Genomic DNA, 12,847 nt, shown 5'->3' with positions numbered 1-12,847 from the left:
TATTTTTAGGTGAATACAGAAGAAAAATCTAGATTTTTTTTTTTTTTAATGCAGAACAAATCCCCAGCTCCATTTTAGCCTCAAGGCCCCACCGAAATGCTCAGCAGGAGTGATAGTTTAGGGCAAGTTTCACTGAGGAGGCTTTCACTTCCTCTACTAGCATGTTGATTGGTTGGTTGGTTGGTTGGCTTGTTGCTTGGTTTTTTGATTCTTTGATTCATTCATTCATTCATTCATTCATTCATTCACTTAGGACTTAATTTATTCAACAATCCTTGCTGAAGACAGGCATACTAGAGCTCTGTAACAGCCTAAGACCTAGTTCAAAGTCATGTTGGGGGGTCAGGGCATGACAGCAGATAAAGGCCATGCAATGGGTGGGATTAGTGCCAGGACAGAAGCAGGATAGTTGCCGCAGGGAGCACCAGCAGAAGAGAGAGGAGAGCTTCATCTGGGAGGTGGAAACCACCTGCCAGTGAGGCCACAGGCTGCCTGGGGCTTGAAGGAATCGGTCAAGTTCCCCAGACAGGGAGTGGGAGAGAGAGGTATCCAGGGCGAATGGAGGAGCATAGACGAAGGCAGGAAACTGCCAAGCAGTTGCAGAGCTTAGACGGTAAATGGAGAGGAGACTTGCAAGAGCTGAGCCTGGGCAAGTAATGACAGTAATTACTATTAGTAACAATAGCGCTGGGTAACACTTATTCAGTTAGTTGAATAGCAACATTTACTGCGTGGTTGCTGTGTGCCAGGCCCTTTTACATGGAGGGAACAGTGTATCCTGTCGTGTTTAGGCAGAGCTATTTTATGCTCCTTTTCTATCCAGGCCCTGAGATAAAGTCTCCGATGCACAGACTCCCACGTTCTAGAGTGGGTCCCCGACCGCCTTGGTGGAACTTGCAAAGGAGGTGGCCGACCACTGATCTCAGGACCTCTGTCTGCTTATCTGCCCCAGAACACAAAAGAGAGGTCAGAAGATGGGGGGATTCCTTCCATGGAGTGGTCCCTGTAGGTGAGCACTTCCCCATCCCCACCCTTAATCCTCCCTCCAATGGGTGGGGGGCACGTGGGTGGTGCTTTTCTCCCCGAGGCTAGGCTGGGAGGGACTTCAAGGAAGCAAGCCTCGGAGAGCCTGTCGCGTGTCTTCCACAGCCTCAGAAACACAGTGCGCTGGGGTGTGACTCACTTTTAAGAAGTCTCAAGGGCTCTGAGAGGCTGCTGAGTGGCTTTGGCAGTCTAGAGGGGGCAGTGCAACGGTCCTCGTGTTGAAAACGGGACAAAGGGTGCAGAAGCGTTTCCCCAGGACTGCGATGCTTCTAGCCCTTTGCTTCCTGGCTGAGGGAGGAGAAGCTTTAACTCTGAATGACATGAGGAGTTTTGATCATTATATTGAAGGAACACAATATTTACTAAAATGAGACAGGAGACCACTGTTATTATTATTTCGGTGATATTGTCCCAGAGTGAGCAGACAAGCCAGGAGGACTGCCCGAGAGTTCATCAAGGGGCAGAAACTGGCCCCCAAGAACAGGTCTGGACGAGGCTGTGGGAGGCATGCTGGAGTGGCCTCCTAGCCTCACCTTGAAACCCTGCCACGGGATGGAACAGGGGCAGGCCAGCCCGGCGTCCAGTGAGGTCGGTCCTATTATTCTTATTAGTCTACAGATGAGGAAACTGAGGCACAGGGCTGAGGCACAGGGTTTTGAGAGGATAGATTGGAGGTGAGGGGAGGCTTGTGGCAGCTCCAGAATTCCGATACAGGACAGGCGGACGTGTCTCCCTGCCAGCGGAGGAGGAGGTTAGAGCTTTTCCCGTTCCAAGGACAAGCACACCATCTTCCTTGACGTTACGTGGAGTGGCTTGGGAGAGAGGAGGCTGGTGGAGATCAGGGCTGGAGATGGTTAAGCCCCCCAACCAGAGCTGCCTCTGCGGCTCCCCCTGGGTGCGACCCAAGGCAGTGCAACAGTCCTGGGGTAGATCTGCGTATGTAGACCTTGCACTTGAGAAGGAAATCCCAGGTGGAATTCAGGAGCTGCCAAAGGTCAGAAATTTACCCCAGAGCAGGGCTGGAGAGACGACAGATTGCAGAACGATGCCCAGATTTTTGCTTCTGAAAAGAAGCAAGTTTCATGCAGGTAGGGAGAAAAAGCTGGGGGAGATGACAGGGTGGGAAAACCCTGGGCCAGAACAGCTACTCAGCACCACCTTCCCGTGGTACAAGTTGCCTTCCAGTTCCTTCTCTGTCTAGTTGTATCACCCTGGGAAACACCGCTCTAGCCTTTTTGACACCCTTCAGATGTTGACACAGGTTTGGAGAGTAAACCAAGGGTCCATGCCCAGAAGCTCACCACCCCCAAGGGTTGCTTTGGGCCCCTTTACAGCAAAGGGGGTAGCCCCGCCCCCTACCACACCTGCTTGGCCTTGACTCCAGGAAGCAACTTAACAGATCCCAAACAATAGGCCTTATTTGTTTAACATTTTACTGGCCCCACCTGGCTCCAGGGATATTTACAAGTGTCCATTATAGGGAGAAAACACCCCAGCTGGGTCTCCGGCATCCACAACAGTTTTGCATATCAGCCTCCCTCAGTGACAGGAACGAGGGAACCCTGTGCAGCCCAGGATGCGGAGGACAAAGACTTGGGTAGGTCTGTAGGCCCAACCGTGAGATTACCGTGGGTCCTTGGGCGAGTCACTACGTCCCTCTGATAACAGTTTTCTCTTCTGTGAAATGGGCATGCAATTTGTACCCCACCCAGGGTCTTAGAAGATGGTTGTAAAAACCAAGTGAGGTAAGAAGTGGGGCTTCGCAAGTGGTCAAGTACGTGGACAGGCAGAGGCATGGATATTCTTTTATACCTACAAATACCTCCTTCTCCTCTTGATATTTTACTGTGGTTCTTGGGTGGGTGTGAGTGGATTCTGCCCTTGGGTGTAGGACCACAGCACAGTAGGGAGGTATTCTCAGGACCCTTGTGGCTGGCTGTTCTGGTCCCCCAGCCAGTTCGGAGAAGGTGGCTGGGTCAGCATAAGCCACACCCAGCCAGATCCAACTGACAGGGCTTTGTGCCAGGTGCTGGGACCTGCGAGCATCCTGAGAGATCATCCAGACCCATGCAGCTGGTAAGGAGCAGAGCTGGGATTTTAAACCTGCTCACCTTAGGGCCTGGGCTCCTTCCCCTACTCCCCATCTTCCAGCATCAACAGCAGCCTCTCCGGGTCACTGTGTGAGGGACGATGCCAGGGCTGGTGGGGCACATGATACTGGCAGTCCAGAGCGTCTCATTCAAGAATCAGCCTCTATGGATACTTATTTCTTGGATAGCTGACACTCCTTTTAAAACCTTGACCCCTTTTTAGGGCTTTTTGGGTTAAAAATCTTTCTTTCTTTTTTTTTTTTTTTAAAGATTTTATTTATTTATTCGACAGAGAGACAGCCAGCGAGAGAGGGAACACACAGCAGGGGGAGTGGGAGAGGAAGAAGCAGGCTCATAGCAGAGGAGCCCGATGTGGGACTCGATCCCGGAACGCCGGGATCACGCCCTGAGCCGAAGGCAGACGCTTAACGACTGCGCTACCCAGGCGCCCCTAAAAATCTTTCTAAATCATAGTACACATGTCCCTACCTCCTCAACAGAATACAGACAAGCCCTCAAGTTGGTAATAAACTTGATTTCCAGTGCAAAGGTACTGCATTGAAATAACGTCCAACAAATCTGATTTTTCCATAGAAAGTGTCATAATGATGGCCTATGTCCCTTACCAGGGACCCAAGGCCCAATTTTAGTAAGAATGAACACAAATGATTAAAATTAATTCACCATCAATCAATATAATTAGCCATCGTGTCCCTGATACCTCAGTACAGTGCCCGACACCTAGTAGGTGCTCAGTAAACCTTTGCTGAATTAATAAAAGAATGAATATATACTGGGCGACACAAAGCTATAAAATAAAATATAGCAAATGATAACAACATTTAATTACCATGTTTCCCAGGTTAGGAGCCAGGTGCCAGGGAACCCTGATATACAAGATATACAGGGGCTGGAAAAATTATCTGGATCTGGAGGCAAAGCCAACTCTATCAGAGAGCAGGACTAAATAATTTCAGATTTTTCTATTTCTTCTCGAGTCAGCTTTAGTAGGATGTGCTTTGCAATTAATCCGTCTGTTTCATCCAAGTTGTCAAATGTACCAGCATAAAGTTATTCATTATTATCCATGAAACTTTGTAGCATGTGCGGCAATGCTCCATCTTTCATTCCTGGTAAGCTGTATTGGTTTTTTCCCCTTATCTTTTCTTTGTCAATTTAGCTGGGGATTTATATGTTTAATTCGTCATTTCAAAGAAACAACTTTCGACCTTGCTGATTTTTGCTGTTGTCTGTTTGCTTTTGGTTTCACTGATTTCTATGCATCTTTCTAATGAACTTTGTTCAGGTTCCATCTGCTCTTTTTTTCCTAGCTCGTACCATGAAAGCATAGATCCCAGACTTTAAAACTTTATTCTTTTTATAATATAGACATTAAAAGGTAAACATGTTCTGCTTAAGAAGTGTTTTAACTGCATCCTACATATCTCACTATGTCATCTTTTCATTATGATTCAGGTTGAAATATTTTCTAATTCCTTTGGTGTTTCTTCTGTGACTCATGTGTAGAAGTGCTGAAGAAAATGTAAAAATGTTAAATAAAGAAGGATCAGTAATGTTGCTGTTCAGATCCATACTGTAGCCTGAGGTAAAGGGAAAAATCAGAAATACTGATATTGCTATTATTTAAAATTTTGGTGTTTTATTCCTCATGGATTTTTTTTGCATTAATTTTCATTTTTTTAAAAATTTATTTTTTTTGATTTTTTTAAAAAGGCAATTTATTGCCTTAAAATATTATTTATTATGATGACAGAGTTTGTTGGTGAACCTTCACATTTTGCACCCAAGATGAGTGCCTCACTTGCCTCACCCTAATCCTGGCCCTGGTTCTATCAGTTATTGATGGAGTGATCGTTAAAATCTCCAAGTGGGATTGTGAGGTTGCTTATTTCTCCCTTTAATTCTGTGAATTTTTGCTTCACCTGCTTTGAAACTTAATTTTAAGGTTATATTTTAAGCATATATCTTTAAGGTTATTATGGTTTTTCTTTTTTTAATGAATTGGTCCTTTTAACATTATGGATTGTTCCTCTTTTCTTCGGCAATATACTTTGTCTTGAACTCAACCTTGTCTGGTATGAATATATGCACATCAGCCTTTTCGTGCTTCGTGTTTCCATGTTATGCATTCTTTCCATCATTTGAATTTCACATCTGCTTTCTTCCCTATGTTGAGAGTTCTTTCCTGTCAACAATGTAGAGTTGGGTCTTGCTTTAATTTTTTATTGTTTACTCTTTCATCCAGTCCAACAATTGCTATCTTTCAATTGGAGTGTTTATTTTATGCGTGAAGAAATTACTGATATGGTCAGATGCAGGTCTTCATTTTCTACTTGTTTTTCTGTTTTTGTTTTTGTTTTTGTTTTTTGTCTTTTTTCCCTCTGTTTCTTTATTTCTCCTTTTGGGTTTTCTTTTGAGATAACTGAATACTTTTAGTGTTTCATTTTAGCATTTGCGTTACCTCTTAGTGGTTCCTTTAAGTATTCTAACATGCACTCTAAACTTATCACAGCTCACCGTGAATTAATGTTACACCATTTCACGTAAAATGCAAGCATTGCAATGGATGGCAGACGTCTGTTTACTCTTGTCCTGTCCTCTGTGCTTTTCCTGTCATATATTTTACTTCTTCATAAGTTATAAACCCTACAAAACGCTTTAAACGTTTTTGCTTTAAGGGTATAAGTGTCTTTTAAAGAAATTAAGAAAAAACCGTCATTATATTTGCCGTCATACTTAACATTCCCAGTACTGTTCTTTCCTTCCATGAGATTCGTATTTCCATCTTTTTGTTCCCTTTAGCCTGAAAAATCGCTTTTACTATTCTTTGTGGTGTGGATCTGCCAGCAGCGAATTCTCTTGGCTCTTGTTTATCTGAGGATGTCTTCATTTCCCTGTATTTCTGAAGAAAACTTTTACTGGCTACAGAATTCTAGGTTGACAGACGCTTTCCTTCACACTTGTGAAGCTGTAAATCCATTATCTTCTGTCATCCTGTTTCTACTGAGAAGGCAGCTGTCACTTCCATTATTGTTGCCCTGTACTTAATGTATCTTTTTTTTTTTTTTTTATTCTGGATGCTTCTAAGATTTTCTCTAGCTTTCATTTTCAGACATTTTGATTGTGATGTGGATTTCTTTATATTTTTTCCTGCTTGGGGTTTGTTGACCTTTTCGGGACTTGCAGTTTGTTGGAAATTTGAAAAGAAAAAAATGAGGCCATCGTTTCTCCTTGTATTTTTTCTGTCCCTTATTGTTCTCTTCTTATGAGACTTCAGAAGAACATGTGTTAGCCTGCTGTTAGGTCCTACTAACTATCCAGTTTGGGTAATTTCTATTGTGTTTTCTTCAAGTTCACTGATTATTTCTTCTCTTATGTCCAATCTGCTTAAGTCCATTCAATACATTTTTACAGCTTTATTGACGTGTAATTGACATATAATAAATGACACATAGTTAAAATGTAAGCTTTGAAGAATTTGCCATAGGTAACCATCATAAAACCATCACCACAGTTAAAGAAATGGATTTACTCATTACCCCCCAGATTTCTTTGTTCTTCTTTGTAATCCATTCCCATCTCTCCCCCTCCATTCCCAGGTAGCCACTGACCTGCTTTCTGTCACTACAGATTAGTTTGCTTTTTCTAGAATTTCATATAATCGGAATTGGGCAGTATGTACTGTTGTTGCTGTTGTTGTTGTTGTTTCTGCCTGGATTATTTCTTATGGCATAATTATTTTGCACCTTGTCCACAGTGTTGCAGGGGTCGATAATGCACTCTTTTCTATTGTTGAGTTGTATTCTGTTACATGGATATACCACAGTTTGTTTACCCATTCACCTATTAATGGACATGAGTTATTTTCAGTTTTTGGCTATTACAAAAAAAATGACCTGCTGTGAGCATTCATGTATTGGTCTTTGAGTGGAAATAGACTTGCATTTCTTGTGCATAAATTCCCTGGAGAATGGCTGGATCAGACACAGGTATGTGTTTAGCTTGAAACCACCAAAGTGTGTTCCAAAATGGTTATATCATTTTATATTCCCACCAACAGAGCAGAGTTCCAGTTGCTCCACACCCTTGGCAGTACTTGGTATAGTCCGTCTTCTTAAAGGAATGAAAAGCACTGGAAATGATAATATGTGGGTAAATATAAATTTTTCTTCTTTTAAAGAAGCCCTTTAAATGGGACTACAGGGCGCCCGGCTGGCTCAGTTGGTAGAGCATGCCACTCTTGATCTCGGGGTTGTGAGTTTAAGCCCCACATTGGGCATGCAGCCTACTTAAAAAAAAACAAAAGATACTTGTTTAAAGTAAAAACACTTAACAACATAGCATGCAGCTTATAACACATATAGAAGTAAAAACATCTGACACATTCGCACACAAAGAGAGGACATGGGAGTTTGCTGCTCTAAAGATCTCATACAGTATGTGGAGTGCTATAATATCACATGCAGGGGGCCTGTGACGAGTCAGAAAGGCATGCTATAACCTTAAAGCAACCACTAAAGCAAACAGAGAACTATAGCTAAGAAATCAAAAGAGATAAAATGGAATTATAAAAAATACAATCCAAAAGGAGGCAAAAAAGAAATGGGACACTATCACCCAGCATGACACACTTGATGTTTGCAGACGCTTCACTCATGGATGGCAGAATACACACTCCTTTCAAATGCACATGGAACGCACACCAAGGCAGACTGCATTCTGGGCTGCAGACCAGGTCACCATACATGTCTATGGATTCCAGGTACATAAAGTGTGTTCTGTGTTGGGGGAATTAAATTGGAAATACCCAAAAGACATCTGGAAAATTCCACAATATCAGAAACTAAATAATACACTTCTAACTAACCCATAGGCCAAGAGGAAATCAGAAGAGAAACCAGAAAGTTATTTGAACTGAATGAAAATTAAAATGCGACAGATCGACATTTGTAAGATGCAGCTAAAGCAGTGCTTAGTGGAAAATTTATAGCACCAGTTGCCGCTAGCAAAGAGGAAAGTTCTGAAAGCCATGACCTAGGCTCTCACCTGAAGAAACCAGAACAGGGAGAAAAATTAAGCCCAAAGTCAAAGGAAAGAAATAATGAAATAAATTAGAAATCAGTGATGTTAAAAACTGAAGAGAAGAGAGAATGAAATCAAATGTTTTTTCTTTGAGAAGAGCAATGAACTGATGTGCTTCCTATTTTTTCAAGAGTTGGCTCTCCTCTGGTTTCGGTTGCTTTCCAGCGCTTTCAGATTTTTATTTTTTTAGATTTTATTTATTTATTTGAGAGAGAGAGAGAGCACACACTGGGGGGAGGGGCAGAGGGATAAGCAGACTCCCCACTGAGCCCGGAGCCAGATGTGGGGCTCCATCTCAAGACCCTGAGATCATGACCTGAGCCGAAGGTAGATGTTTAAACGACTGCTCCACCCAGGCGCCCCCTTCAGATGTTTTTAAAAATGTGTTGTCTGGGGCGCCTGGGTGGTTCATTCAGTTAAGCATCTGACTCTTGATTTTGACTCAGGTCATCATCTCAGGGTCATGAGATCAAGCTCTGCATCAGGCTCTGCACTGGGCATGGAGCCTGCTTAAGATTCTCTCTCTCCCTTGCCCTTTGCCCCTCCCCACCCCGCTCATGCATGTGTGAACATGCACTTTCTCTCTCTTTCTAAAAATAAATACATGAAATTAAAAATAAATAAATAAGAATGTGTTGTCCAGAGATTTTAACTGTGATAATCAGGAGAGTGAGTCTGATTAAAGTGAACCCCTGTGTACTGTAGCTGGAACCTTGTCTCACTATTTGTCACGATCAGCGTGCCTCCCCGTGGAGCTGTCCCTCCCACTTATTTGCTATGTCTGTCTGTGAACCAGGAGAACAGACGATCACACTTGTGAGGACTGTGTAAAACCAAGAGTAAGCAGTGAGTAAAGTTCCTGAGTCTCTGCTCCAGAGCCTCCTTTGCTGAGTCCTTGGGAGGTTGTGTGACCCCGCAAAATGGAGATGGATTGCTTAGTCTGACCTATGACCCAAGCCTGGCTCTGCCCCTTAGCTGTTGCATGACCTTGTGTGATCACCTCTCAGGACCCAGTTTCCTCCCCTCTAAAATGGGGTGGATACGAATCTCCAGTTTGTGGCAGGGATAAGAGGACACAGTATGGTGTAAGTGCCTTGCACAGCATCTGGCACATAGTAGGTGCTCAGCACCAATGACCTTCCCTCCCCATCCCCTCTCCTTCCTGTCCAAGGTGCAGCTGTTGACTTAAGTTACCACCAGATAATTAAGTTAGGATGGTTCTAGGTATCAATACCCTCTGAGCCAATTTGCTTTTTCATTTTTCTCCAATTGTGTGTGTTTTAATGAATAGTAAAGGCATCAAAGATTCTACTCGATATTACAAAAACTCAGCCTTTCACTTCTACTTCGTATTATACACTTAGGATGAGCGTCCATGAGCATGTCAAACAACAGAAGTAGCAGGACCTTGCTCAGGGGTTGGTCGAGTCCAACCATTAACTCTCAGCAGACTGTGTAAGGGCTGAGGCACCAGGGTCTAATGTCCTTTATGGGCAGCTTCTGGGCAGATGTGTGGACACTCACCTGCCTTGGGGGAAGTGTAGCCTCCAGCGGACTGAGCGTCGTCCAGCTGTCTTCTGCTAACCAGCTGGGGGACTCAGCACAGGAAACACCAGACCTCCCAGCTTCTGGCCTCAGAGCCAACTCCCTCTCACACCTGTCTCCTTCACCACCTGCCCCTGAAAACTTCATTAAAAATCAAGCAGGGCTGTGGAGTCCCTGCTCCAGGAGTGTTTTTAGGAAGGATCACAGGCCCTGTTCGAAGTGTATAATGTTCTCAAGGAGAGAGGGTGAGGGGGTAAAATTCTGTCCACTCCAGAGTCCAGGCTTAGAAACTCTGTCAAGAAAAGAAGAGTCGGCTGGGTGGAGGAGAGTTCAAATGCGATGCGGCAGGTGTCTCCAGAGGCTGGCACGCTGCCCAGTCATTGTCCAGGCATTCATTCACTTGTTCATTCATCCACTCATGTACGTTTATTCCTTGGACTGTTTAATCAGTAAACAAGAATTTCCTGAGCACCTACTATGTGCCGGCCATTGAGTGAAGTACCAGGGTTGCTAAGGGAAGTGTGATAACCCAGCTTTGCCTGCTCAGTACCCACTCCCCATTCTTTTGGTGTCACTACCTTTGATTTTGTTTAGGGGACAGTCCCACCCAGTGGATAAGGCTTGGGTGGGGCTGTCATCCAGGTGGGCATGTCCTTCTGTGGTCCAAGACTTTCCCCCTGGAATTTGAATATTGAACAGAGTGACATGAATCTGATAGGGTGTTTTGTTATCTATAGCACCTAAAAAGACCCTACCTGTGTCCCTGATACCTGGATCCCTAGGGCTCCTCACTCTCTCCTGAATCCAGTGTTTGATTTTTATTGGAATTCTTCCAGCTCTCCCAAATTCTCCCGATCCATTCTGTTTCTTCTTAAGTAAACCAGTGTTTGTTTCTGTTGCTGGCAACCCCAGCATCCTCACATATTCCCTTCCCTCCAGGATCGCAGTCTCGTGGGACAGACAAATAAAGAAATGATGTGGGTTCAAGATACCCTGCTTGTGATCACACTGGGGCCCTGGGAGCCCAGAGGAGGGGCCCCGATTCCTTTCTTATCCCAGTTTCTCTTTAACCAAAGAGCCTTGAAAGCTTACCCACAGGTGTTCCAGTTACCCATTGCTGTATGTAACAAACCATCCACAGCTTTGAGCTTGAAACAAGGATGCATCAGTATTTCGTGAGCTTTGGGATTTGTCTGTGCTTAGCTGCTGGGTTCTTGCTTCAGGTCTTCCACGCTGTTTGCGCGTCAGAATTCAGCTGGGGCTGGAATTAGCTGAAGACTGTCCCCTGCAAATGTCGACAATGGCTCACATAGTGTGATGGCAAGACTCTTTAACCAAAGAGCCTTGAAAGCTTACCCAAAGAGCCTTGAAAGCTTACCCACAGGTGTTCCAGTTACCCATTGCTGTATGTAACAAACCATCCACAGCTTTGAGCTTGAAACAAGGATGCATCAGTATTTCGTGAGGTTTGGGATTTGTCTGTGCTTAGCTGCTGGGTTCTTGCTTCAGGTCTTCCACACTGTTTGCGCATCAGAATTCAGCTGGGGCTGGAATTAGCTGAAGACTGTCCCCTGCAAATGTCGACAATGGCTCACATAGTGTGATGGCATGCGGCAAGAGCAGCTGGGGCTGTCTACAGGAACATCCAAAAATGGGGTCTCATGCAGGCTTCTTACAGCATGGTGTCTGGGTTCTGAGAAAGACCATTCCCGGATCAACCCGAGAGGCCCCAGCGATGCTGCACATCTTAGGACCGAGCCCTAGAGGTCCCAGACTATCAGCAAAGCCACTTTCTAGGGAGTCAAGCAAGTCACTCAGCCAGCCCAGACCCAAAGAGAGGAATTAGACTCCCTGTCCTGATGGGGGGGTGGAAAAGTCACATCACAGAAGAGCACGAGGAATGAGAGATACTATTGTGGCTGTCTTTGGACAATAAGATCTGTCTCACCGGGCAGTCCCCCTAGAACATTCCTTGGGCCACTAAGGTGCCCCAAGTAGGTGGCAGATGCTTGGTGTTTGATCCTGAGTATCTCCCAGATGTCAGATGTGACTCTTTACTTTGGAAGTGTCCTCAACGTCTCTGGGCATCGTCATAAAGCTCAGTTAACACTCTCAGACCAAACCTCTAAGTTTTAGCTCCACACTCTTTCCATACGCTCCTCTCCCAATATTGCTGTAAGGCAGGTTAAATTAAATAAATTAAATTTCTCATTCCAGTCCCTGGCTGTGAGGTTTGCACTCGGGTCTGCGGCTTCTATGCCTGAGTGGGCTTCCCCAGGAGAGGCTCTATCGTCACAATGGAAATGGGAAAGCCTGTGGGTTAAGGAAGATCTGGGCTTAGGGTGGGCACTCCGTAAACGTTCTTTGAATGAAAGAAGGATGAATGAATTAATGGATTAATTAATGAACAACCTGGCATTCTGTTCAGCACAGTTTCAGGACCTTCGAAAACTCAATTGCACCTCTTAACTATTCTTGTATTATTATTCTTTCCTGCAGTTCAGGGAGGAGGAATTCAGGTCTGCTTTAGATTCAGGCTGCCAGGACAATCAGCAGAACTCACCTTCCCGCACCTGTAACACCTGGTCACACTCTATTAAGGTACCTCCCTCCCTCCCTCCATCCGTCTGTCCCTCCCTCCCCCTCTCCCCTCCCCTTCCCCCCTCCATCTTCCTTTCTCCACCCAACAGACGCTCCTTGCACCAAGCCCTGCAGCGCTTACACTAAGAATGTGGATGTGGCCACCCTTTCTCGAACGTGCCCTCATATCTGTTTACACGGCTGTGACAACTTGAGACAGACCGCACGCCTCTCTCTTGGCGTATCCCCAGTGACCTGAACGGCGTCTGACCCGCAGGACAGTGGCCAACGAATGTTTACTGGATGAATAAACAAACGCCCGAGTGTTCCGAGTGAATGATCTTGGAAAGCACACAAGGGTTCCTCCAGTTCAGCGACAAACACACAGTTGGCTTCATCTGGGGGTTCATTCCACCTTGGGGTCTTGGGTCATTTCAGTTCAGGGCTCCGTGGAGGAATGTGGGGTTTGGGTTGCCCATCCCGAG

General features: G+C 44.9%; 1 long non-coding RNA gene across 1 annotated transcript; it reads left to right on the top strand.

The window, feature by feature from the left end:
- The first annotated feature begins 844 nt into the window (after nucleotides 1–844).
- On the top strand, nucleotides 845–12,615 carry LOC103669704. Its single transcript, XR_570383.2, has 3 exons — nucleotides 845–1,632; nucleotides 12,282–12,383; nucleotides 12,473–12,615. It is a non-coding gene; the product is annotated as an uncharacterized LOC103669704 (long non-coding RNA).
- Nucleotides 12,616–12,847: the final 232 nt, after the last annotated feature.

The sequence above is a fragment of the Ursus maritimus genome, unplaced genomic scaffold, assembly GCF_017311325.1.
Source record: "Ursus maritimus isolate PB19 unplaced genomic scaffold, ASM1731132v1 scaffold_25, whole genome shotgun sequence".
NCBI classification, from domain to species: Eukaryota; Metazoa; Chordata; class Mammalia; order Carnivora; family Ursidae; genus Ursus; species Ursus maritimus.
Note: the sequence above shows the minus strand (reverse complement) of the source record. Positions and strands in the feature narration are given on the sequence as shown.